Source organism: Daucus carota, chromosome 2 (assembly GCF_001625215.2).
Source record: "Daucus carota subsp. sativus chromosome 2, DH1 v3.0, whole genome shotgun sequence".
In the NCBI taxonomy this organism is placed as follows: Eukaryota; Viridiplantae; Streptophyta; class Magnoliopsida; order Apiales; family Apiaceae; genus Daucus; species Daucus carota.
The window spans coordinates 24,962,092-24,989,268 of record NC_030382.2 but is presented as its reverse complement, the minus strand read 5'-3'; the positions used below and the strand labels follow the sequence as shown (position 1 = coordinate 24,989,268).

The 27,177-nt window shown below is 35.6% G+C and overlaps 1 long non-coding RNA gene and 1 pseudogene across 1 annotated transcript; one reads left to right on the top strand and one right to left on the bottom strand.

Moving 5' to 3' along the window:
* The first annotated feature begins 285 nt into the window (after positions 1-285).
* LOC135150136 (uncharacterized) lies at positions 286-2,728 on the top strand. Its single transcript, XR_010288438.1, has 2 exons — positions 286-385; positions 2,456-2,728. It is a non-coding gene; the product is annotated as an uncharacterized LOC135150136 (long non-coding RNA).
* A 5,906-nt stretch (positions 2,729-8,634) lies between these two features.
* Positions 8,635-27,177, bottom strand: part of LOC108207219 (disease resistance protein RPV1-like) — a 104,583-nt pseudogene continuing 86,040 nt past the window's right edge.

The following is a 27,177-nucleotide window of genomic DNA, read 5'->3' as shown; positions in this document are numbered from 1 at the left end:
AATATTTATATATTTAAATAGCAGCGTTAAATAAACCGAGCCGAGAATATCCAGGAATAAAACGAGCCATTAATTCTAAAAGCGACTCGTTGCTTGGCGCGCAAGAAAAGAAGATTATAAAAATAAAATATAATAAAAAAATAAAACTTGGTGGCCAAGTTCACTTGGTGCCCAAGCAAATAAATTAATTAGGAATAATGATAGCTTAATTAAGAGCTAATCTCGATTAATAAAGTCCTATAAAAACCAAGCCAATCCACTTTGTTTTTCTTTTCACAAAATAAAGTCAGTATAGAAACAAGGTGAGCAAGTCAGGAGTTTGCAATGAAGTTTTCAGGAGAGAATCTTGCAGGAGAATTTGTGAAGTTTCAATATTTATTACAAGGTTAGTAATTATTTCTATAACTCCATTTTTGTTACTTTCCAATTAAAACTTATATATTATGGCAAGTTTCAAGCATGTAGGTCTAGTTGTTTTATTAATGGTAGTCAGTACCGCAAAGAGGGATATGGACAGTACACTTGAGTTGCTGACACTTTCTTTCAAAAAAAAATAAATAAATAATGAGGGTTATTAATTAAACTATTGGGGCTTTTGATTTGGGGTTTGGAATTTGTAGGAATTGGGTTCGGGGAAACAAAGAAAATGGAAGGTGAAGTGATGGAAGGAGGGTAGATTGATTAAATTTCAATATAGAAATGAAATAATTGGGTAACTAAAATAGAAAATGAAAATAGATTTTAATATAAATAAGATTTAGATTCAAGGAGGAAGTATTTAATATTATTGGAAGAATAACAAATTGTGGATTAACAGAATTAAGTTCGTTGATAAATAAATGAAGTAAAATACTGGTGATATTCGGAACTTGGGAGCTATATAACCATTTTGATTTTACAATACTAATTGAAAAATGAATATAGGGTGACTACCCGATAAGGAGGATAATATATACAAAATAAGAAACATGAGAAGTTTGAGGAATAGTTCCTCAAGTGTGAAATTAAAATTTTGATAATTAAATTCGGATCATATGAAAGACTAATGAAGTTTGTTACATAGTGATTAAAAAGACTAATTACTGGAGACATAAAGACAAATTCAAGAGTTAAGTTGATAATTAATAAAGGTTTGAAATTAGATTTAGAAAGTGAGAATTTGGATTATAATATTGTAAAGGTTAAGCTATTTAGAAAAAGGAGAATTCTTAATTAATTAATTGATTTTGGGGATTTAAAAGGTAAAGAGTTAGTGTTATTAATTATAATACGTAATAAGTTTAAATGAGATACTTGAACGAGATTTGGAATTTAGAGATGATTCATTAATAATTTGAGTGATAAATAAAGTAAAGGACTGGATTTAAGTAATGAGGATATTGTTATTAACCGAGGACACTTGAGACTAGTATTAATCCTAAAGAAGAATGATGTCGGATCAAATATGCAATAATATTCATCAGATATAAATATAAAATTCCTTATTTGTGAGATACTAAATTATTATTTTTGGTGTGACTTAGAATATAATATCCGGAAAGCGGAGCCAATTTATAAGTATTAATTTTTGGAAAGTCTTATCAAGCTAAGGATGTCAGGCAAGTTCACTATCCCTGTCTTGACATGAAGTTTTTCATGCATGTTTCATAATTTTGTGAAAAGTATTAATTGTGAAGATATTATATTTCATACCATTGCGAATCGATTAAATACCTCTGTTTCATTTTGAAGGCTTTAAAGATATTGTTCACATATTACTTTCTATAATTCGAGCCTCCCATTGTTCGGGAATGAGCTGATCGTAATAACGGTGATATTTTGAATCTTCGAAACTTGATATGAATACATTGTAGTGATGATCTCACCACAATTAACTTACTCCTTTTTGGAGATCATCTTATTCTTTGGAATTTAATTCTTTTAATTATCCTTCACGCCTACCTTCGGGTAATCGTTGTTAAGAGAGTGCATTGTTCGCACTTCTTTGGTAGAGATGAGCAGTATCGATTGAGAAGTGTTTGTTTGGGAGAAATTTCTTGTATTCGAAGGAATCTGTTCAAGCTGGTCAACACGAATTTATTAAATTCGTGGTAGAGTTGAATTTTACTATCTGGTAAGGTAGATAGTTTAGGGTTACAAATGTTAACCCTTATGCTAGCAGATGAGAGTGGTAGGTGTGTCTTGTGCGGTTACGATCAGACTGCAAAGATCACACAGGAGAACGGTATTCACGAAATGGTGCTGATCGAGCCACGTAGTGTTACCGAGAGGTAGAAGACCAGCGTTTTCTTTACTTGAACTTGTGTTGTCATTTGACGGTAGCTGCTTTGTTGCTTTGACTGAATTATTTTCTATGCCTTACGTGCATATTCTGTTGATTGTTGTTTTGTTCTATGTGGACTTGCTGAGCAATTTGATTGCTCATTCTTTCATCTATTTTATTTCTTTTGAGCAGTAAATAGTGAGTATGGCACAACTCAAGAGAACCGCCCGGAAATGGGTTTTCGGCAAAGGCAGGGAAAAGGCGCATCACCCAAGTTGAGACTGCTAGACTACGCTGCTTGTTAGTACGAGCTATAGTGATTATAATGGTCTGAAACCAGACTTCCCTTTATGTAATAAAGTTAGACTCGGTAGTAATGTTGTAAGACGAGCGACCCTGGACTTGTGGGGCAAGAGTTGGATTATGTAATATTAATATGTAATGCAAGTGTTGTTTTGAGCCAGATGTTTAGTGACGGGCTAGATCTGCGGGATGTGGATCTGGGGGCGTCACATAACGGTCAACTGATAATTTGACCATTAAATTTAAATTGTGTATTTTCGTGGTTTGGTAGTTTGAATTTTTTTTAAAAATAATTATCGATGAGCCAATCTTATAGATGTTAAGTTGTATATATATTTCAGTCATATTTCTAAAGTTTCAATAAATATTAAATTTATATGATTCGAGATTTTAATAGTCAACTGAAAATTTGACTATTACATCTAAATGGTGTATACTCCTGGTTTAGCAGTTTTAATTTTTTTTTAAAATAATTTTTGATGATCCAACCTTATAGATGTAATGATCGACATATTTTAGTCATATTCCTAAATTTCAATACATATTATATTTATATGATTTGAAATTCAGAGTCAACTGATAATTTGATTGGTACATCTAAATATTGTATACTCCTGGTTTGTTAGATTAATTTTAAAAAAAATAAATTATCAATGATCCAATCTTATAGATGTTAAGATCGATATATTTTAATCATATTCTTAGAATTTCAACAAATATTAAATTTATATGATTTGAGATTTTAATAATCAACTGATTATTTGACTATTACATTTAAATCGTGTATACTCGTGATTTGGTATTTTGAATTTTTTTTAAATAATTATCGATGATCCAACCTTACAGATGTTAAGATTGATTAATTTTAATCATATTTCTAAAATTTCAAAAATTATTAAATTAATATGATTTGAAATTATAAGAGTCAACCGATAATTTGACTAGTTCTTTGTACTAGTGTTTAGTCCGGAATTGTCATTTGAATTTTTATGAAATAATTATCACTGATCCAATCGCAAAAAATTATTATCAATATATTTTAGTAATAATCCTAAAGTTTGATAAAATATTAATTTATTTGATATAAGATTTTAATAGTCAGCTAGTATTTCTAGTCCAGCTTTAGTCTAGTCATATCTAGTATGATTGAATAAAATAAAATTTATGACAACACATAATAAATGATATTCTTGTTTGTTTTAATTTTTATGTTGGGCTATGCAAGAATTTGTATTAAACTAGCAACATTTGTGATTTTATAAAAAAATATAAATTCAATTATATTTGGCCGATTTAATAATTTCGACCAGAACTGGTTGAAATTATTAAATTCGACCACAACTGGTCAAAATTAATAAATTCGACCAATTCTGGTCAAAAATAATAAATTCAACCAGAATTGGTCGATATCAGTTCAATTTTTTTAGAACAAAATTAGGCGGCAATTTTCCCGCTCAAATTTTTTGGGCGGGAACTTTCCCCCTTCATTTTGTGGTCAAAATAAATCCGACCAAAAGTGGTCGAAAATAATAAATTCGACCAGAAATTGTCGAAATTAATAAATTCGACCAAAAATGGTCGAAATTAGTTAGAATTTTTTTGGGCGGGAGCTTTCCCCCCTTTATATTCCCCTGAAAATTTTCGACCAACTAAAAAACGGTCGAATTTATGTCTATTTTCGACCAACTAAATTCGGCCGGAAATATTTTCGACCAACTAAATTCGGCCGGAAATATTTTCGACCGAGTTTGGTCGAAATAAATAATTTCGACCGGTTAATTTCGACCGTATTTATTTTCGACCGTTTACGGTCGAAAATGACCGCCGGTCGAAATTAACCGGTTGAAAATAGTCGTTTTTCTTGTAGTGGTCAAATAATAATAAATAAAGAGGGTACAATGTTAAGCGGCCAATCACATGAACCAGAATAAACATACCCGTGTTAAAAAAAAAGCCGACAGAAAGAAGCTGGGCCAAGAAAAAGCTACTTTTTTTTTGAGCTTCTTGTACTTTAATTAAGTTCAGCTTAAAACGATCTGCCAAACGACAATCAAAACCGAAGAAGTGGACTTCCGGGCTTTTAAGCCCGGAAGTACCACCCCACAAACACCCACTAAAACTTCTTGACTTAATGTTCTTCTTGAGTTTCTACCCACTAAAAGATGAAGATAATTGGTAGTAATTATTGAAGTGTTCCTTTGTGTCTTTTAATTGTTATTGTATATATTTGAGACGGATGATTCAACACGTATTTGAAGACTTTTATAAAAAATAATTTCATAATTTATTTAAATATATTTTGTTCTGAGTAAAAATTTAATACCGCCTCAAAACATCTGCATATTGTGAGAAATGTGATGTGCATTCAGAATTCAAGTAACCATATGCATCCAGCTTTCAGTCTTTCACCAAGAAAATCCCAGAAATAACCTTAGCCCCCAAGCTGATGCTCTGAAAATGGTAAACGGACTGAAATTTGGAATATGTGCATATCAAGTATACAATATGATGCATCATATTAGATGCAACTGTTAGGTCTAAGTAACACTATTACGATATCTGTCGGTGTGTCTCTCAAGTCCATCAAACCATTTCTAGAGCCAGTTGTCAGTAGTGCTACCCAGAAGTAACCATTTATTGGAGGAGTTTCTTCATCTTTAAGATTGACAGAGCCACTATCATACTCGTCCACCATTGTAGTATCCTATTTGTACAGGATTTCTTCCAATAATATTTTCTCAAGCTGATGTCAATTCAATTCTACAGTTTCCGTCAATAATTGAGAAGATTGATACCGGTACTACTACAATCAATATTCCATGTATATATGAATTATAAAGGTGACTTCATACCACTTATGATATTCTTAAGAGAATATTCAACATAATAATCATCTTTGAAGACCAAGATACTCGCCAAGAAATTGTGTGATGAAATTATGTGATGCACTTGGCCAAATAAGAGAGGATAGCACACACCGTATTGGTTTTATGATGAGAATGGCTTGGTTGATGATAATAATGTGCAACCTAGTATACTTTTTTTTATCGGCTGATCTATAGTTAACTGATCATCAAGTTTGACTCGTACTGTAGCTATGTTTAGGAAACCTTTGTGAATCTTTGCGAGCAGCAGAATACTTCTGGTCAGCCTATGGATAGAAATGCATTATTTCTTAATGCAGTTGGAGGTCCAGACAATTGAACAGGGTATATGGAGTTGGTTCATCACAAGCAACTTCTATCAGTCTGAAATTATGCCTTGCACTTCAACCGTTGTCAATGAAGAAAATGAGCAGCTGAAGTACAACTGATAGAGATGAATGAGCGGATGGAAGTGATGGAATATCAAATTGCCAGGTTCATTCAGGCTAATTCAGTCCGAGATTCTCAGGGACCTGATGTAGATAGTCAAAATGATGATAATTAAGATTTGTTTTAGTAACTACAGTGTTAGTTACATTTATGTATGTCGCTTATGGCTTAAAACTATTGCATATGACATTATAAATGTTGAGATTATTATATATATTTTGTTGTTACTTCATTGTTTTTTATAAATATCTTAAAATGTACAGGTCTTGGAAAACTAGAAAGAATATGTTTATACTAGAAATAATTTAAATTCTGTTGGCAAAGTGTTAGTAACAAGTCGTTAGCACTTCTGTTATTAATTGTACGAACAAAATTTCGTTGGGATAACATCGCTAACAATACCAACCAAATATTCCGTTGGCATGCTCGTTATAACATTGTTGTTGTAAAAACTAGAAATCTGTTATTAGTGTATCTGTATTTCGTTGGTAAATTTAGTAACGAATTTGTTTTGTTAGCATGAACTTCCCGACGGGCCATATGCCAACAAACTACTTTTGTTATCATTCCGTTGGCAAGGTGATTTACCAACGGAAATCCCTATCGTGCCAACGGAATTTTCTGTCATTAGAAATGAATTTTCTTGTAGTGAAATCTAGTGACATTCTTAAAACACATCCACTTGACTGACCAATATAGAGATGCACAAAAGATATGTTCGGGGCCTTCGGGCCGGATCCCGATCGGGCCAAAAAAATCCGGATTTTTTCAAAATAGATCGGGCCGAGCTTTTTTAGAAATCGGGCGGGACAAGGCCGGGCTTTTCCAAAAAAACTTGGCCTAGTTTACTTATAAAAAGCCGGATTTTCAAAAATCCGGATAAATCCGGATTTTATTGAAAATACTAGGCCTGTTTTAGGCCCTCGGACCGGGCCGAGCGAGACCGGGTTTTTCTCGGATCGGGTTTTTCAGATTTTTTCCAGACCGGGCCGATCGGATTTCAGATTTCAGATTTTTTGGACATCTCTAGACCAATCCAATGCGGATACTCCTCCCGTGGAAGGTGAATTATGGTGTCATGTTCAAATCCAGAGAATATTAATTGCCAACCATTCAAACAAATCTGTAGAGCCTTAATAATCTACCTGTCAATATGATTATACAACTATATGAATACTTGTAATGAATAGTATTGTCAAATGAGTACTTGTATAAAAAATTATCGTCATATGACTACTTGTAATCTATCGGACTTTAAGATCATCCAACCTGAAAGAAACGTTTTGTAAAATTGTCTTCTAAGAGGCGACTTGCAAACTGTCACTTTGAGTACTTCCAAAGATGTGAGTTCCTCAGAGCCTTGAATCTCTGTCAAACTTTGACAATCCGTCAGATCCAATTTCTCCAATTGTTTCAGATTTGATAAGTCTGGTAATTTTTTGATAGACTAAATATTTTTTGCCCCTATCTATTTCAGATTAGGAGGAAACTCTGATCTAGAGTATAGATGTTGACAGAAACTAAGATCAAGATATTCGACATTTGAGAGCTGAATAATATGCATCCCCATCAGACTTTTTTTTAGAATGTCAATATTATTATTGACGGACATGTAACAAATTTCCAGTATTTTAACAACCTCTTCTTTCTCTCGTCCAATGTAATAATACACAACATCAAGGAAAAAATTCTGCAACATATGATCAATTGATCTCAAAGCGTCAAAGCTGAGCACAAGTTTTTCCGCAATATTATCCAAAGGAGGATGGTTCAGTCTGTCCATAAACCAACTCCAATCTTCCTAAGGTTTGTTAAGCATAATGATCCTAAGAGCATCTCCAACCATTGAAAGCCCTTGGCTAAAAGATGAGTTGGCATACCTAAAATAAAAAAATTTAGTCAACAGGTCGAAAAGCTCAACTCCAACCATACTCAGTTGTTGTCTATAAATTTAGCCAACCTCCTATGGATGGCTAAATTTGTCGAACCTCTACAGGTTTGTAAGAAATCTGTAGGAAGATTGCAAATCATTTCTTATCGTATTGAACTGATATATTCTATTTTAACAATCTAAAATATTAATAACTTATTATTTTTAAATTATAGCCAACCAATATAGCCAATACCATTGAAGCAAAATGTCTTACAGGTTCAGCAAATTTTACATAATGTCTTACAGGTCCCATTTAGCCAACGATTATAGCCAACGCCGTTGGAGATGCTCTAATACCGCAAGAGCTAATGGAAGCCCTCCAGCACGTTTTAGAATAACTTTGGTCAATTCCTTAAATATGTCTGATATTTAATAGTCTCCAAATGCATAATAAGCAAAAAGTTGACAAGACTGATCATCTTCTTTGTAATGAACTCAATTTCTTGGACAACATTTCCAATGTTAATGTTGTTAAGTTAAGAGCATCAACATTAAGTTGCTTTCGTAAACTTACTAGGCCTGCTCTGTTCTTGAAGCCTCCCTAATGTTTACTAAGAAGCAGCTGCCCTCAATTGTTGATTATTTTGGTTATACACAACTTTTTCAAGAGTTGTTTTGCAAACTCCACCAACACCATGTATGCCAATCCTAATGAAACCTTCGCTTTTTAATCAGTGTTGATATGGTTTTGAGATTAGAAATTAACCCAACTATATATCTTCCTCGTGCGGCCTGATCTTCCCATGAAAACCAGTCAGCCTTACCCACAAAATGACTATACTAGTTAAGTACACAATATGAATGAAAGTGTACACAAAAAAAACAGCCAAAGCCAACCTTTATACTGCACCACACAAGTACAGAGGAACACAAAAATTATGGCAGGAGTTTAGACTTTAGATGTCTTTCTCCCCAAAGTTTCTTCACTAATGGTAGTCTACAATTAGCTCAAACCTTATAACCCCACTGATTACAAGCACTATTAAATCATACAACATATGTTTACAACTGACCGCCTAACATATTTAGACAAGCCACAAATTTAGCAGTTTCCTCAAGTTTCCCCGTGCACCCAACCAGTGGTTGCCACGCCAAATAATCTGGCATGTTTTTATGGTAGCTTATTGAAACTGAGGCAGTGTTGCTGCCACATGTGCGAATCTTAAATGCCTCTAGCACTGGCTGACACCAAGTGCCTGATGCCGAACCCAGCATCACTGCCAAGTGAACCGAAGTTAAGAGAAAGAATCACCAAAACACTAACTAGGAACCAAAAAAAATTGTTTACATAAGAAGAATAATCAGCATAAATGATATATGGAAAAGGGGAAACATACCTCAGTACATAAACTTCTGTTAATTTATAATCCATAAATGTAGTGTATTATATACAAGAATTACACTTTTAGCTCACACAATTCACTAGCACTCAACAGTAAATACGAAACAAGAACAATCTACCAAAAGTACTGAAAATAAACCAAAATACCTACAATCTCCATATGTGACAGAATGTCTTCAGGTTAAAAAATCGACTTTCACAATATGCTCAGTCCTTATGACCACTCTCATCTTCTTACTCTCCTCCTCTCTTCTGCACACACAGTATTTATGTCGACATCAGGCTTTGCTGTGAAGAGGAGAAATGTCACAAGACTATATCCTAAGCAACCAACGCCGTTAATTTTGTGATGAACTAAGTTTCTTTTGTATGTAAAAGATAAACAAGTATATATGAACAAAAGAAACTTACACACTAATCCTCTGTCTTGTACAGAAGATGAATCCCATAATATAATTCTATATTAGAAGTTATTTCAATTCTATCGTCGCCATCTCTGATTGACAAACTTGAACTTGGTACAATTACAATTGATCCGTAGCTACCAGAATGTGGATGAAAAATATCACTCCATACAAAACCACTTGTGATATTTTTAACCCGATATCTAACTCCAGGATAATATGCATAAAAGCAAAAGATGATGGCAAGGAAATTGTGTGATTCATTCGGCTGTAAATTTAATGACATTCTAGAACCATATCCACTTGACTGAATAAGACTGTCCAGCAACTCTGTGTCTGAAATGTTAATCTCAATAATTTGCCCAATTCCAGACAACATCTGTTACAAAAGATTTATCATAATTCTGATATTAGCTCCTAACTTAGTTGATTGATGATTATTGTCCCACAACTATCTACATTTGGACATTTTAATAGATGTCAAAGTGTGAAATATAAAATCAAATCTTTAGGAGTTTGAGATCAAATAAACCTGAAAAAAAACGCTTTGTGAGAGTATATGACGACTGAAGATATGAGTTGCTACCTCCCAACTTAAGCAGTCGTAGAGAAGTAAGTTCCTCCAAGCCTTGAATATCTGTCAAAGCATAACAATACCTAAGGTCCAATCTCTCCAATTGTTTCAGATTGGATAGATTTGGTAACCTTTCCATAGACCCACAGTCACCGAGATTAAGATATTCTAAAGAAGTGACTTCCTCCAAGCCTTGAATCTCTGTCAAAGCATTACAGCCTATAAGTTCCAAATATTGCAATTGTTTCAGATTGGATAGGTCTGGTAATCTTTTTATAGAACTGCAATTTCCTGCCTTTAACCATTTCAGATTAGGAGGAAGTTCTAAAATGCACATCAGATCACGACAATCACCAAGATCAAGACCTTCTATGTTTGAGAGCTGACTAATATTAGGAACTATTTTTAACATAGCACACCTTATTACATTTAGCTCCCTTAAGCTTGTGATCATCCCCAGCTGATCCGGCAATTCTTCTAGCTGTTCACAATCACTAACATCTAGAATTTCGAGTGATCTCATGTTCCAAATGCTCCCTGAAATAGTCAAAAGTTTCTTGTTTCTTGATAATTTTAATTCTACAAGATTACTTAGACGTCCAATCGAATCTGGTAAACTTGAAACACTTAAATGCCAGGCATCAAGCACTTTTAGGGATCTAATATTGCCCAATTCTGTAGGCAATACTTCCAGCCTACTGCAACCACTGATACATAGAACTTCCAGTGCCCTCAAGCTACAAATAGTGTCCGGAAGACTTCTTAGATTACTACAACTCCCCAAATTTAAAGATAAAAGCCCCGCCAAACTTCCAATTGATACGTGGACATCCTTCAACCGTATACATCCGCTAAGATTTAAAGTTTCAAGACATGGAAACTTAGTGAAGTCGGGCGTTGTGGTCAAATTTTGAGAATCCATCATGTTAAGAGTTTTCAAGTTTCCAAGAACTCGTGAAACCTGAAATGAATGCAATTGGGAGAAGATAAATCATCTGTTAATAAAAGAAAGTCGTATTTATAGGATGCATACTCGGAATACCAACCTTGTTTTCCTTCCACAAAGTTAGCATTTCACTTCGAGGCAACTCAAGTATAACTAGTTTTCCAGGGTGACATTCAGAAGGTAAAAAATTTAAAGGACAATACTTCCACCGGAGCCACCTCAAATCTTCAAAAGTTTGTTTAAAGCATCCAGTGATATTTACGTTTTCGAGGTACAACAATCTTAGTTTACTCATCTTTTTGAATGATTGAGTAATGAGTCTCATTTCCTTCTTGTAGTTGAAGTTTCTAAAGATGATACCTTGAATTGCTTCGGTTCCCTCAATGTTAAATAAATTAAGTTAGCAAAAAGATAAGGTTCTACAGAGTTAAACAAATATGTGATCAAAGTCAGATGAGTTAAAGGCTGATATTGGATATACAAATAGGGAGAGTCAGATTCAGCAGAGCACAAGAAGACTTTGAGAAACAAAGTGGTTCTGCACTTTCTGGTGTAGTTCTGCATATTTTGTTATGGTTCTTCCATTTTTTGGAGAAATTTTTGTACTGATGGTTTTTATAAATCTCATTTGTCCAAAGACTGTAAAGAAATGTGTATATATGTTAGAATTACCTGGTGATTTGTTAACACAGTTTCTATAGCTTCTGGTATCCACAATCTACTATGTTTTTCCGGCTCTGCAGGACAGTTGTTACGCGCAATTTTCCTTCCCATATCACGAAGCAGATCATGCATCCCCAGCCTATCTTTGTCACTAATCGTTATTAGACATATCTTCTTTAGAATGTCAATATTATGATTCACAAATGTATAGCAAGTCTCCATCATTTTAGCAACCTCGTCTTTATTCCATCCGATGTAAAAACAAGCAATATCCAGGAAAATATCTTGTAAAAAAGGATCAACCAACTTCAAGGCATCAAAGCTAATCATAAGGTTTTGCTCAATATCGCCAATGGGAACTCGATTTAATTTGTCAATGAACCATCTCCATCCTTCTTCAGATTGGTTAAGCAAGTTTGAGCCAAAAACCTGAAGAGCTAATGGAAGCCCTCCAGCACGTTCAAGAATTACTTTGGACAATTGTGGGAAGGTATCCGATATGGTATTCCAACCGAATGCATGTTGGATAAAAAGTTGGTATGACTCATTTTTATCCAATTTATCTACCTTGTATCTTGCTTTTACATTAATTCTATCCAGCAAATCTTCATTTCTCGTTGTTATTATGACCATGCTTCCCGAAGCAAATGAGCCCTCTAGATGTTCTAGTGGTTTTGGGTCATATAAATCATCAACAACAATGAGGACTTTCTTGGAACAGACTCTTGCTTTTATCAACTCAATTCCCTGATCAACATTGCCAATGTTTATGTTGTTACATTTCAGAACAACGGCTATAAGTTGCTGCTGTAAACATACTAGGCCTTTTGTTTTTGAAACCTCCCTAACATTTGCAAGGAAACAGTTGCCCTGAAATCGACGATAGTTCAGATTATACACAGCTTTGGCAAGCGTCGTTTTGCCAACTCCACCCATACCATATATACCAATTCTGATGACACCTGTTTCACTTTTGAACAATGTTGTTACGCCATTAACACGAGAATCCAACCCAACTGGATATTTGGCAACATTTAAATTTATGGGATTTATTTCGAGTAAAACCCTTTCAACAACTTCTTCTATAATATCAGCTTGAGACCTACCATGCAATCATATCAATCACAGAGACTTATGTTTGGCATATAAGTTAAAAAATTAAAGATCAGATCAAATCTTGATGACCAAAGATGCAATGTTATTTCAACATTTAAAGACACTATAAATGTATTTTTCACCTGTTTTGAGATATATGATATCCGGAAAAGTTAGCAACTTGATTTAGTGTGAGGCGCCATTCTTTCATTTTCTCCTCATCATAATGAGTTTGATGTTGTTCAAAAACTTCTTTAAAACTCTTGATCTGGTGTCGAACAACAGATGGATCAAGTTAGTAAAACACGGGAATAACTAATCTTTTCATTCGATTGTAACAATTGAGGATCTCTACTAGCTCGTCTAGGCACCAAGATGAAGTGGCATAGTTTTCCGAGAGGACAACAATGTAAGTCTTGGATTCCTGAATAGCTTGAGGTAATGCGCGAGAGATTACTTCTCCGCTGAGTAGCTCAGGATCATCCTTAAACGTTCGAATGCCAGTGCGGAGCAAGGCTTTGTAAAGATGATCGGTGAATGTGTATCTTGTATCTTTACCTCTGAAACTCAAGAAAACATCCCATGTAGTAGGTGGAGCTGGAGTGGAAAATGATGGGGTTTGATTATAACTTGTGGAAGCCATGAATTCGTGTACAAAAATCTGGAACTTCTGCTGGTAAGATCAATAATTATGCAGCTCAACAAGAATATTTTTTGATAAAATGGATATCATTTCCTGGGGATAATATATTATGGTAAAGCACACATATATATGGTTTATGGACATGGACCATGACGAATATGTATCAGACAACAAAAACAAGTTTAATAGTGATCAATCTTTATAAACAACTTTACAGATCATGTAGTGCCACTAAAAATTTTAAAAAAAAAAGGAAAAGAAATCTTGATATTTGTATCACATATGATTTCATCTTATTTTACATAATAAGTGGATGGCCAGAATTAAATTTATTAGTGTGTACTTCACTAGTTTTTCTGGTTGATCGCCAAATATTTAGGTTTCAGATTTGAATATTAAATAGTCCAACACGATAGTCTCTGAGTAAATTTTCTCCATCCTAATATTTGTAACTCAATTATAAGTTTATCCGTCTTGACTGATGTCTTTTATTGATTTTTTTTATCGCGTAACGCGTGTGTGAGTGTGTGACACTAGGGACTTAAGGTACTTATCGATGTTGATGGTGATTTCTTCCCTGTCCAGCAAACTCTGCAGGTTAGTGCAATTACGTTAATTATATGAATCAATCCTTTTGGTCTCTCCAAACTCGTGATCATAACATTTCAATCCATATAAAATATAATCTAAATTTTTTAATAAACGAGAACCATATTTAATAAAGCACATATAGGGATCAAAATTTGGTTCTCAGAAGATAGCCAAAAGATCAGAAGTCTGCAACTGCAAGTGAGTAACTGAGATTTGAGATGTTCATGGATTTGCATATGGTTAACTTGCCACTTCAGGTTAACAAACAGGGGAGACTCAAAGTAACAACATAAATTGCTAGCGCAAATCTAACAGTGGCCTAAAGGTCCAAATTTGGGCCAGTTTCGGCCTAAATTTCTCTAACACTGGCCTAAATCTTTCTAACAGTGGCCTAAATCTTGGTCCAAATTTAGCCTGGTGAACAGTACTGGCCAAAATTTAGGCGGGCACTATTCACCGGCCTAAATCTTTTTAATAATATAACAATACCTTTTATCTTTTGTATATTTAATTAATTGAATGGTTATATGTTAATACAATTATTAAATAGTGATAAATTATATTTAATATATCTCCCTTAAATAATTATATATATATAAATATATAATATATATATTAAATATTAAATATGAAATATTTTAAAATTAAACACTCTTAGAATAGTTCAAACTAACAATACATTAAAAATAAGATAAAGATTATATATAAGATATTTGTGGGAACAATTTATTAATTCGGAGTAGTAATAGAAATCACACGTGGAAGGGGTGGACAATTAGCGAATCTTTGTAATTTTTATTTTAGTTAATTAAGTAAAATGTTAAATTTCTTTCTTTGTTTAAATGTAATGTGTTTTCTAATTTAATGAATTTATTGAGTTTAATATTAATATGAAATTTTGTATTATTATTAAAAGATTAGAATAATAATATAAAGATAGTTAGAAGAATAAAATATTGATATATGAATTTGGACCAAAATTTAGGCCAAACTATTGAAATGGAAAAATGGTTGAGTCTAGATTTGGACAAAGATTTAGGCCAAAAACTGGTTCTACGCTAGAGATGGCCTAAACGTACGACAAGAACAATCAGCATCAGTGATACAGAAATCCAAACAAATACGAAAAGTGGGAAAAAAAAGCATCAACGCATCTGCTAATTCTACAACCAGAAATGTAAGGTGGCGTTCAGAATTGAAGTAACCATAATTATCTAGGTTTCACCAAACAGTCCCAAGTATAACCAAAGCTTGCAAGTTCCATCAACGTCAACTAAGAAACAAGGCTAATAACAAAAGATATTTTAATCCTGATCGACTCAACTGATTGACTGTTCCAATCCCAAACCACTATCGGGGAAATGTAAGTTTTCTTTGTATGTCCAAATATGTACAAAAAGATAGAGAGAAAGTCAATCTTTTAAGTGAGAACTGTTTTACCAAAAAATTGGTTGTACGGGTGAATGCTAAGTGAGTTAATTTAAGCGATAAAATAAATTAAATAAGACGAGAATTTGGTGACGCGGAAAACCCCGAAGAGGGTAAAAACCGCGGGTGGGGATTAATACCCAGCCGAAATGAATTGTTCACTATGTAAATGTTTGAGTACAGTAGCTCATAGATGTGCGTACAATTTGTAAAATTAGGGTAAAGCTAAGTGTTTTCAGTGTGCTTTTCTATTGAGCACTGAAACCTATTTATACAGCACAAGCATAGAGTCCCACCTTTACTCTATTCCTATTTTCTCTCCACTTAGCTTCGTGTAGCTGTAACTTCCCCGTATCTTATGCTAATTTATTTATCCATTAAAACATTTAATCTACCCCACGTGGCTATATGATAAGTATGACTTTTTCTTTAGAAGTGATCCATTCTCTCATCTGCTAGCCGTTGCATCTTCACGTGCGGAGCTCGCCATGTCAGCAGTGCTACTTCCATGTCATCCTAAATTATCACAAATTATGGGTATAACAATAGCCCCAGATTTTATTAATTAATTTAATTAATTAATAAAATCTCCCCAAATCATACGAAGTGTTTCTTTGTTTGACGTTAGCGTGTGTATCTGAATTCCATCCAAGGTTGACAACTGATATGGTCCGCGTCCAACTATAGCGTCAACAAGGTAGGACCCCTCCTATGTGTCGGCAAACTTGTCGGTCGTCATGTCCATAGTATTCTGAAATACTTTCCGCAAGACCAAGTCGCCAACATTAAATGTCTTGACACGAACATGTTTGTTGTAGGCGTTTGCTACCCTCTGTCAGTACGACTCCATCCGTATCTTTGCCATTTCTCTTAGTTCATCCACAACGTCAATGTCATGTGCTAGTGCATCCTCTCGTCGTATGTTTATACCTTGTCGTCGGTGTCATGACTTCAGGCGTCAAGACAGCTTCAGTTCCATAAACAAGACTATATGTCTGTCCCGTCGACATCTTCAGTGTTGTCATGTCGACCACATGACTCATGGCAATGCTTCAACGCAACGTCCCTTACATGTCGTCAACCGTCCCTTACACGTCGTCAGCCTCTTCTTTAGATTATTAATGATGATCTTATCCTGACAAGTACCCTCTTAAAGTTTTTGTGTACCTTTGAACAATGCGATACATGTAAGTCGTCATCTTCTCACACTATCACGTGTTGTAGATTGAAGGTGTCGGCTACATATGGACAAGTTGATCAACTCGTCGGACAGTCTTATGAGATGTTGTAATGTTGGACGAGTCGATGTAATTCCGAAACCCTTACTCATAGTTGGCTTTCATAATGTGTTAAAGATGAGTATCGTAGACATCCATTATGTGTGTTGAGCGACGTATTTATTTTTATTTTTTAGCTCAGGCAACTCATCGGACAGCCCCAGCCAACCCGTCGGACAGCTACATGTTTGTAACTAGAAATATTTTTTGTATGTCAAACAAAGTGATGTGATATACGGATAGAAAACTAGTGTATCATGTCGCCTGGCTCTTGTAGCACCTTTTGAACCGATTAATATACGTGTCGACATAATTTAGAGCTCCATCGTCATAGAAGTCATGTATCGAGTCTCATCTCATTGTGTCGTTATAATGTTCTCTCGAGTTGTCATTGTTGTCTAAATCTTCCATTGATGAAAACATCGACGAGTAGCTCCTTTGTTGTCGTCGGTTCCACGTTCTAAGATGAAAACACTTTGTATTCGCTCTATTATATTTTCTTGAAGGCTTGACATAATACAATCAGCCCGTAGTATTAATATGTCAAGTTGTGACGTTACTTTTCATTATATTTGTAAAGCCCCTTGTATATAATTCTGACATGTGCAAGGTGTCGCATATTTGTCATTATCAATATAATATTCCTATGCGTCCATGGCTTGAAATTGATTCATGTGACCCCTTAATTTGGAGTGATTGTGATGTAATGTACTAACAAGTAAATTGTTTTGTAGCATGTCTTCGGTCCGTAAATGTAACTTATAGACATGATGTGTAACTCGCCATCATAACGTGATATGTTGTTTGTAACTGTATATGTCACTTGTAATTGTAATGTGTGACATGTAGTCAATGCAATCTGTCATGACAAGTGTAAGTGATGACATGTAAACATGTAAGTCGTACGTCATGTGTAATGTGTTCGACCAAGGGTCGTAACGTGTGTAGAGTTTTTGTCGACATGTATATTAAATACGTCGATGTATTTAAACTTGTAAATATACGTAATTGTAGTCGACAAATTTATTTTTAAACGTTGATGCATGTGGTATATGTATTCGACAAATATATAATTTTCAAACGTTGATGCATGCATTCGTAGGCTAGTTAAAAGGCCAAAATCCCTCTTGAAACTTAGCTCGTAATTGTAGTTGTAGAAGTCGAGGACTGATTAATGTCATGTGTCATTTTATTGCGATACTTAAATATTTTGACGTGTCGGTATAATATTACATATTGCGAAAGCGTCGATTAATTGTGAAGGGTGATCAACCCATAAAATATGTGATAAGTGAATCTAAGCACAAGTAATTTAACACAACTATAGCAAAAATTATGCAAGTCAACGAGTGTAACATAAGCAGAAATCATATGGCATATCAAAGAATCAAAAAAAGTGTATGTTCATCGAGGCATACATATTATAGCACATGCGTAATATCGGACAAAGGTGCGAGCATATTTCATTAATTGAAACCAATCGGAGCATGGTAATTATTGGCAAACATCAAGCAAATCCAAAGTGGCGAAATGCCAAGCAAAAAACAATCATCCTAATTTACTTATTCAAACATGACATCTAGAATATAAAGGAAAAGAGATAGTAAGGCACATTACACGTGATATGCCTTTAAAAGAAAAGCATTCCAGGTCCTTGGTACTTGTGATCCGTCCATTGTGGACAATTGATATGCTCCTCGTCCGACCACTATGTCTATAAGATCAGGGCCTTTGCAGGTGTCAGTGAATTTCCTTGTTGTCGCGTCCATGGTGTTTTGAACCGCCTCCAACACTAGATGATGTCTTGTCGTATGGTTTGTAATCTCTTATTCTGGCCGTCGTGATCTTTCTACTTGGACGGTAGTACTCCTCGTCGTCCTCCCGTCTGTCCTCTTCCAATCTGACCTGTGCCATGGCCTTGGCCTGCACGTCCTCCATTGTCCTACATGGGTACTTTGTCAGTTCATCATACAACGGTGAATCCCTCTCCAATCCTCGTCTGAAGGCTTCTATAGCTGTAGGGATGTCGCAATTTGTGATCGTCACTTTTTCTCTGTTAAACCTCATCAAGTAGTCTCTCAACGGCTCCCTGTGTCGTTGGACTATTCTATAGAGATCGCTGGTCGTCTTCTCAAACACCCGACTGCTTGCAAATTGCAAATTAAACATGTCGACCAAGTCTGCAAACGTCTCTATTGATCCGTTGGGCAGATTAACGAACCATTGTAGGGCTGGACCTGCCAATGTTGAACCAAATCCCTTGCACATACATGCCTCCCTCAAATCTCTCGTGATCGGCACGGTAAACATACGTTGTTTGTACTGGGCGATATGCTCCAGAGGGTCCGTCGACCCGTCATACGTCTTCATAGATGGCACCGCGAAACGTTTTGGTGTCTCGACAAGTGCAATGTCGTTGGTGAAAGGTGAATTAGCGTAGCTTGTGGGGGTCGCCTTCTCCAGAGGTTTAGGCACTCCTGGGATTCATTGGATCAACTCACGGAACTCTTTGAGTTCCCTCTTTACTGACTCTGGGACCTTGTCACGTGACTTTGACGATATGTGCCTGGACCTCCGTCTTTCATAGTCGTCACGGTGACCATTCCTGTCGTCGTCCCCGTCGTCGTCCCTGTCGTCGTCCCGTTTGTCATCTTTGTCGTCATCTCGTCTTTCATCATGTCGACCATCCCTGTCCTCCTCCTCGTCATCCTCAGGTGGAGGTTGATCATTTTCAGCGTTCTCTTCTGGTGGTGCCTCGTCCTCACCATCATTCATGTCCAGACGACGTGCCACACTCTGCAAGGTCCTCTTCGGCCTGTTGGTCGACCTGATGTGTCCTGTGCTCTTGTCTTTATGTAGTGTCATGACCTCTTTCTGTAGGGAATCGATCGTCGTCTGCATTTTTTTCATCGTCTCTTCCATCTGTTTAATCTTGTCGACGTCACTTAGTGGTTGTGACAACTCCGGTCGTGAGCTGTCGGTAGTCATCGTCAAATCAACTCGATCTTAGCACACTTCCCACAGACGGCGCCAAATTGTTTTACCAAAAAATTGGTTGTACGGGTGAATGCCAAGTGAGTTAATTTAAGCGATAAAATAAATTAAATAAGACGAGAATTTGGTGACGCGGAAAACCCCGAAGAGGGTAAAAACCGCGGGTGGGGATTAATACCCAGCCGAAATGAATTGTTCACTATGTAAATGTTTGAGTACAGTAGCTCATAGATGTGCGTACAATTTGTAAAAGTAGGGTAAAGCTAAGTGTTTTCAGTGTGCTTTTCTATTGAGCACTGAAACCTATTTATACAACACAAGCATAGAGTCCCACCTTTACTCTATTCCTATTTTCTCTCCACTTAGCTTCGTGTAGCTGTAACTTCCCCGTATCTCATGCTAATTTATTTATCCATTAAAACATTTAAACTACCCCACGTGGCTATATGATAAGTATGACTTTTTCTTTAGAAGTGATCCATTCTCTCATCTGCCAGCCGTTGCATCTTCACGTGCGGAGCTCGCCATGTCAGCAGTGCTACTTCCATGTCATCCTAAATTATCACAAATTATGGGTATAACAAGAACTAAAAATGTTTGGCATATTTGCCATTAGTCACAGTTAAGAGTGTGATATAAAATACAAAACGAGTATATGACGATATTTTTTCACATAGCAAATCGGATTTATTTCACCATCTTGACTATTATTTCTTCCACATTTTAGATATTCTTCTTCACCGTCATTCTTAGATTTATGGTGCTATCCTTCAATATCAATTGATTCAGCTCAAACACAAAATGAACTTTTAGATATGCAATCTCATAAATATCACACTCCTTTTAGATATATCGAATACCATTTTGTCTCCCTCTCCCAGAAAACGGACACTGCAATGTTCAAAAAATTTCATATTACTCAACTTATTACCAGGATTTGGTTGGTGATTATGATTATCGTCAGAGATTGTTAATTTATGTGTACTATATATGATGATACGAATGCAGCAGATTTTGGGGGCTTGTAACATGTATAGGTGATTTGTGTGTGCAAAAATTGATGTTCATTCAAATCAAATTATGAGTAACATGTGTAGGTGGTTGGAGTTGTAATCAGTAAATCCAATCACTAGTTTCAGTGTCAAAGTCACTAATCTCAACTGTATAATCTACCAATCTTCCGTTTTCATATCTACTGAAATAAGTAATCCTTCTGTCAGTTACAGTTAGTTATAAGCATAGAATAGTTTTGTCAGATCACTACTAGTTGGTCGATGAACTAGAAAATAGAAAATTCTATGACTCATATTATTTAAGCACAACCAATCATAATCATAAGAGTACAGGCTTAAACCTGGAAAATGCGCTTTGCCAAAGTGTATGCCAAAAGAGATGAGTTGCAACATCTCATATCGAGTACATTTAACGAAGTGAGTTCCTCCCAGCCTTGAATCTCTATCAAATACAACTTCTAAGGCTGTGTTCACTTCATGGAAAGGAATGAGGGGAAAATGGAATGAAAAATTGTACAGAAGTTTTAAGGAGAAAAAAAGAAAGTATGAAATAATAGTGACAAAATATGAATGTAGTTAAATTTCTTGTGAGAAAGTAGATAAAGAAACATGTTGTAGAAATGGAATGAGCATTCCTTCCAAAACATGTGGGTTAGAATTATAGTTAAAATAGTATGATTGGAATGGTTGAAGGAATGAAAAATATATATATTTTCTTTAATCAACACCATTTTAGAGTACAAAATTCATTCCATTCTCCCTGCATTCCATTCACGCCAAAAGTGAACACAACCTAAGGTCCAATTTACTTAACTGTTTCAAATTGGATAGACTTGGTAAACTTTTTATAGACTTGCAACCTTCTGCCACAAACCATTTCAGATTAGGAGCGAGTTCTTGTATGGACTGCAGATTCTCACAATGACTAATCTTAAGAATGTCTAAACAAGTGAGTTCCTCCAAGCCTAAAATCTTTGTCAAACACATACAATCTTCAAGGTGCAACAACTTCCACTATTTCAACTTGGATAGATTTGGTAATCTTTTTATAGACTTGCAGCCATCAACCTTCATCCATTTCAGATTAGGAGGAAGTTCTGGAATGAACAGATGATGATCACAATCACCAAGATTAAGATCTATTAAAGAAGTGAGTTACTCCCGGCCTTGAATCTCTGTTAAACCACTAGAACTCGTAAGGTCCAATTTTGCCAACTGTTTAATTCATATTGGACATATTCAGTAATTTATTTATAGATGAACAATCTTCTTCCTCTATACATAGACTAGGGACAATTTTTGGAATGGATAGAAGTTTGCCACAGTTGCTAAGATTAAGATCTTCCAAGGAAGTGAGTCCCTCCAAGCCTAGAATTTCTGTCAAAGCACAACAATGTTTAAAGTCCAACTTCCTCAACTGTTTAAAATTTGCTAGATTTGGTAATCTTTTCATGGAAGTACAACCAGCTGCTGTTATCCATTTCAGATTATGAGGAAGTACGGTGATGGACAACAGATGGCGAAAACCACTAAGATCAAGATATTCTATGTTTATGAGCTGACCAATATCGGGAAGCATTTTTAACAGATCCTTCCTTTGTATATAGCTCCTTTAAGCTTGTAATCATCCCCATTTGATCTGGAAACTTCTAGCTAATCATAAGTGTTTCTCAACATCATCAATTGGAACTCGCTTAAATTTTTCAATGAATGATCTTCATCCTTCCTCATATTTGTTGAGCAAGATTGAGCCAAAAATATGGAGCGCTAACCGAAGCCCTCCAGCACATGCAAGAATTTCTTTGGATAATTTGGTGGATGTTTCCGATATTTTATCATCTGCATATGCATGTTTGGTAAAAAGTTGGTGGGACTCATATTTATCCATTCGATTCACCTTGTATTTTGCTTTTACTTCAATGCATGTCTAGTAAAAAGTTGCCATTTGCTTACTTTCTCTACACCAAAACGAATTTGGTGTTTATCAAAAGTATCTTTGTAACTCCCAGTTTGGTGTCCCCAACAAAGGGATCAATGTAGTAAAACACAGGAATAACCATTCTTTTCACTGTTATCTGAGAATTGAGGACCTCTGCGAGCTCATCCAGCAAGATGAAGTAGCATAGTTCTCCCAAAAGACAACAATATAAATCTTGGATTCCTGAATAACACTTTCAGGCTCAGCCATTTCATAGTAGAGAGACCCTGCTGTTGTACAAATCCAGAGAGTATCTGTTGTAATATATTTAAAGACTAAGGATCAGAACAAATTTTAACCAACCAATAAGGACTTAACATCTAACACTAACCAGAAAAAATTATTTTTGAAGCAACCATATAATCATAAGGAGTTTGAGATCAGCCAAACCTGAAAGAAACTTTTTGTCAACCTAAGTACTTCTACAAAAGTGAGTTCCTCCAAGGACCAAGCCTTGAATATATGTCAAACTACGAATATGTGTAAGTTCCAATTCTTTCAACTGTTTTAACTTAGACAAATCGGGGAATCTTTTCATAGACATACAACTAATTATTGGCAACACTTTAAGATTACAAGGAAGTTCTAAAATGGACAGACAATCACAACTACTAAGACTAAGATGACTTATGTTCGACAGTTGACTAATATCAGGAAGCATTTGTAACAGAGTATTATCACTTGCATGTATCTCCCTTAAGCTTCTAATATTCCACAGTTGATCCGGCAATTCTTTGAACTTTTAAAAACCATTTATATCTAAAATTTCCAATAATATTAAGTTGCAAACGCTGTGGGGGAGAGTTGTAAGGTTCGTGCTGTGTGATAATCTCAGCTGAACTTCGAAGTCTAATTGTATTTGGTAGTATTGAAACAGTCAGTCCCTCCACACTGAGCTCTTTCAGGGATGCAATGTTCCGAACTGTGGCAGGCAACGCTTCAAAACTTTGGCCATAATCAACGCGATTTTTGAATATCCAATGCTGTCAAATTCTATATGGTGTCTTCAAGACATTTGAGTTTAGTGTTATCATTTAAATCCAGTTCTATGAGCTTCCTACGACATCCAATAGGATCCGTATTAGCAAGATTCAGATGTGTAAGACCTTTTGCACAGAGAGGCTGAGCAACTTGAGATAAGAGAGTTCCTCACCATGATCATCATCATAATGATTGCAAAAAGAAACAGGTGATGAACTTCCTCATCATCATTTTCGCTTTAAGTTTAGTATACTTAGGGTTCAGATTTCAATATATATCCAAAATCGTATGTTATTACTTATCAATGATTATTTTATTAATAAATTATTTATAAACAAGGCTCAAAACTTTGTCTCGAAATTACGAGATAGAAATATAAATCAACCGAAATTTATCATTGATTGAACTGATCATTATACATTGGATTCAAAGTCGAAGCCTCTCATGTGGGAAGTCATGGCTATACACTTGCACTTACAGATTTCTTAAAATCATTGAATCTCAGATACCATGTAGGTTTTTTAGTACAAGAAAAAGAGAGTAATTATTAATATTTGGAACAGAAACATATATTTTTTTCATTTGGTTGATTTTTGTATAGAGCAAGTAATCATGATTTGTGTCCTTCATGTTGACTATAATCTCTAATCTATTTGGTTTATCTCTTGGAAATTTAAATACATGAATGAAGCTGTTCATGCATCTTATTTAATAGCCTTGTATTTTGGGAGGTTCAGAAAATCTGTTCAATTTCTATGTATTAATCTGCCTATATAAGCAGATCTCTTTTTAAGTAATACATACATTATAATTTATGCCCATCTTCTTCTTATTTAGATCCTCTCAAAACATTCACAAACATATAAAATCACAACAAATTGGTATCAGAGCTTAGGTGAAGGAGAAGCATGGCTGGAGGTTCATCATATACACAGACTCCCATCCCACAACTCACAAAGCTCAACTATGACACTTGGAGCATAAAAATGAAGACTTGGTTAAAGGCTGAAGAAACTTGGGAGATGGTCAGAGATGGTTTCACAGAACCTGAAAATCTGGGAGCTTTGTCACAAGCTCAACAAAATAAAGTAAAGGATGAAAGAAAGAGAGACAATCGAGCTCTAAGTGCTTTGCAGAATGCAGTAGAAGATTCAATTTTTGAGAAGATTGCAGGAGCTGAAACATCCAAGGAGGCTTGGGACATCTTGTTTAAGACATTCAAGGGGGCAGACAGGGTGAAACAAGTGCGTTTACAAACACTTAGAGGTGAAATGGAATCTATGACAATGAAGGAGACAGAAAGTGTTTTAGATTACATCACAAGGGTGGAAAAGGTAACAAATCAACTAAGAGCAATGGAGAGGAGATGACTGAAGCAAGAATAGTAGAGAAGATCCTTAGATCTTTGATAGACAAATTTGAAAATATTGTCTGTGCAATAGAGGAGTCAAAAAATCTTTCAGAGATGAAGGTAGATGATTTAGTTGGAAGCCTTGAAGCTCATGAACAGCGAAAGAAGTTAAAAGAAAAGGAGACAATTGCAGAAGCTTTGCAAGTGAAGGTCGAATATAAAGAAAAGATGTTGTATACACAACAGTATAAAGGAAATCGAGGACGAGGCCGAGGAGGCAGAAATTTTAATACCTATGGAAGGGGCAATGGACGTGGCATGTACAGACCAGAACATAAAGCACCAATGGTCCAAAATAATTATCGAGGCCAAGGTGGTCGTGGAAGAGGTAGATCAGGAAGAACAACTGATAAGTGGATTTTATATCCACTTGGAAGCCTTCGTTTTGACTTAAATTGATGGAATGGCCTCAAGCTTTTGATGTTTTCGATATGTTTTAGTGTTGTGTTGTGTAGGTTTCTTGGAAGGGGAACTAAGAGGAGAATCATAGCTTTCACTGAAAAAAAACGGCGAAGAAATCGGATGCTCGAGGAGAAAGATACGGACGCGTAAAGGTTGGACGTCAAGGCTGCTGTTTTGGCGCGGCCGCCCCAACTCCTGGACGGGAGGCTGCCACTTTTGCGCGCCCGCCCCAACTTTTGCGCGCCCGCCCCACGACCTGAGCGGGAATTTTGGCCCGAATTGCCCGTTTTTGATCCGTTTAAAGGCCCGTTTGCTGGGAAACTTAAAGGAGGACTTGGGGGACTTAAAAGATAATCTAGAAACATTCCAAGGAGCACGTGACGGCTACGGAGAAGATTGAGATCGAATTTCATAGCTTTTACTTTTGTAATTCTTCGAAGTAGGCGTAACTTTGGATGCTCATTCGGATTTGTTTCGAAACTCTTGTTTTACTCTTTTGATATTGTTTAGACTATTCAGTACCATGTTTATTCTTATTCCCATGATGATGAGAAGTTTGATTATGAACTAATCATTATCGTGGGATTCTAGCGGATTTATATATGGATTTCAGTAGTTGATTTGCCTTAATTATTTGTGTGATGAATGATTGATTTCTTCGTATTGGTTGTGCTTATTCTTCTTAGATGCGTAGCTAACATCTTAGATTGTTTGTTAATCTTTATTGAAGCGACAGTGGATATATTGATTTAGAACTTGCCATACGAACATAGGATTATGTATTCGATATACATGATTAGTGGTGTGATTTTAACCATCTTGCATCGCCCTATGTAATCTTGATAGATAACTTGTTCTTCAACCGTTATGTTTTCAAATTCTATAGACATATAGGGTCTAAGCATAATTGGTGTCTGTTTACCTTCTATCTTAATTGTGGATGTGTAGCAGTATGGTGCACGTATAACGACAGTTAGCGTGTATCAGTTTCGTGTTATCTGGTTAGTTATCAACCATCACATATCGATAAGGCATAACTCTGAATGAAGTATATAATGAAGTTAGAATCCCATGTTTATTATCATTAGTAATTCGATTTTAATCACTTAGTTATAATTCGACTTAATTAGTTAATTTAGATAAAACCAACCAAATTGTTATTTGTCTAAGCATTGAATAATATCCATACATTGGTGCATAAGTGCATATTTCTGAATACACCAGTCTCTGTGGGAACGAACTGAATTTGATTCTATACTACTTATGACCACGTACGCTTGCGTGATTTTGTGCGAACAAGTTTTTGGCGCCGCTGCCGGGGTCTCGGTGTTTACTTTAGTTTATGTGCTTGTCATTAGTGGTCGTTAAAGTTCAGTGACTTGGATTCTTTTCTCACTTTAGTTCTTTGTGTGTGTTTCAGGTACTTGAGTGACGTGTATGCGAACACGTTCTCAGGCTCGTAAGGAAGCATTGGTTAAGGAAGAAACGATAGTGAACACTACAATGGGTGATCGACCACCAGCGAATGATACTAAGGCTCTTAAGGCTTTCTCTGAGCCTAAAATCAATGATATTCAGTCAAGCATTGTCAGGCCAGCGATCGAGGCCAACACTTTTGAGAT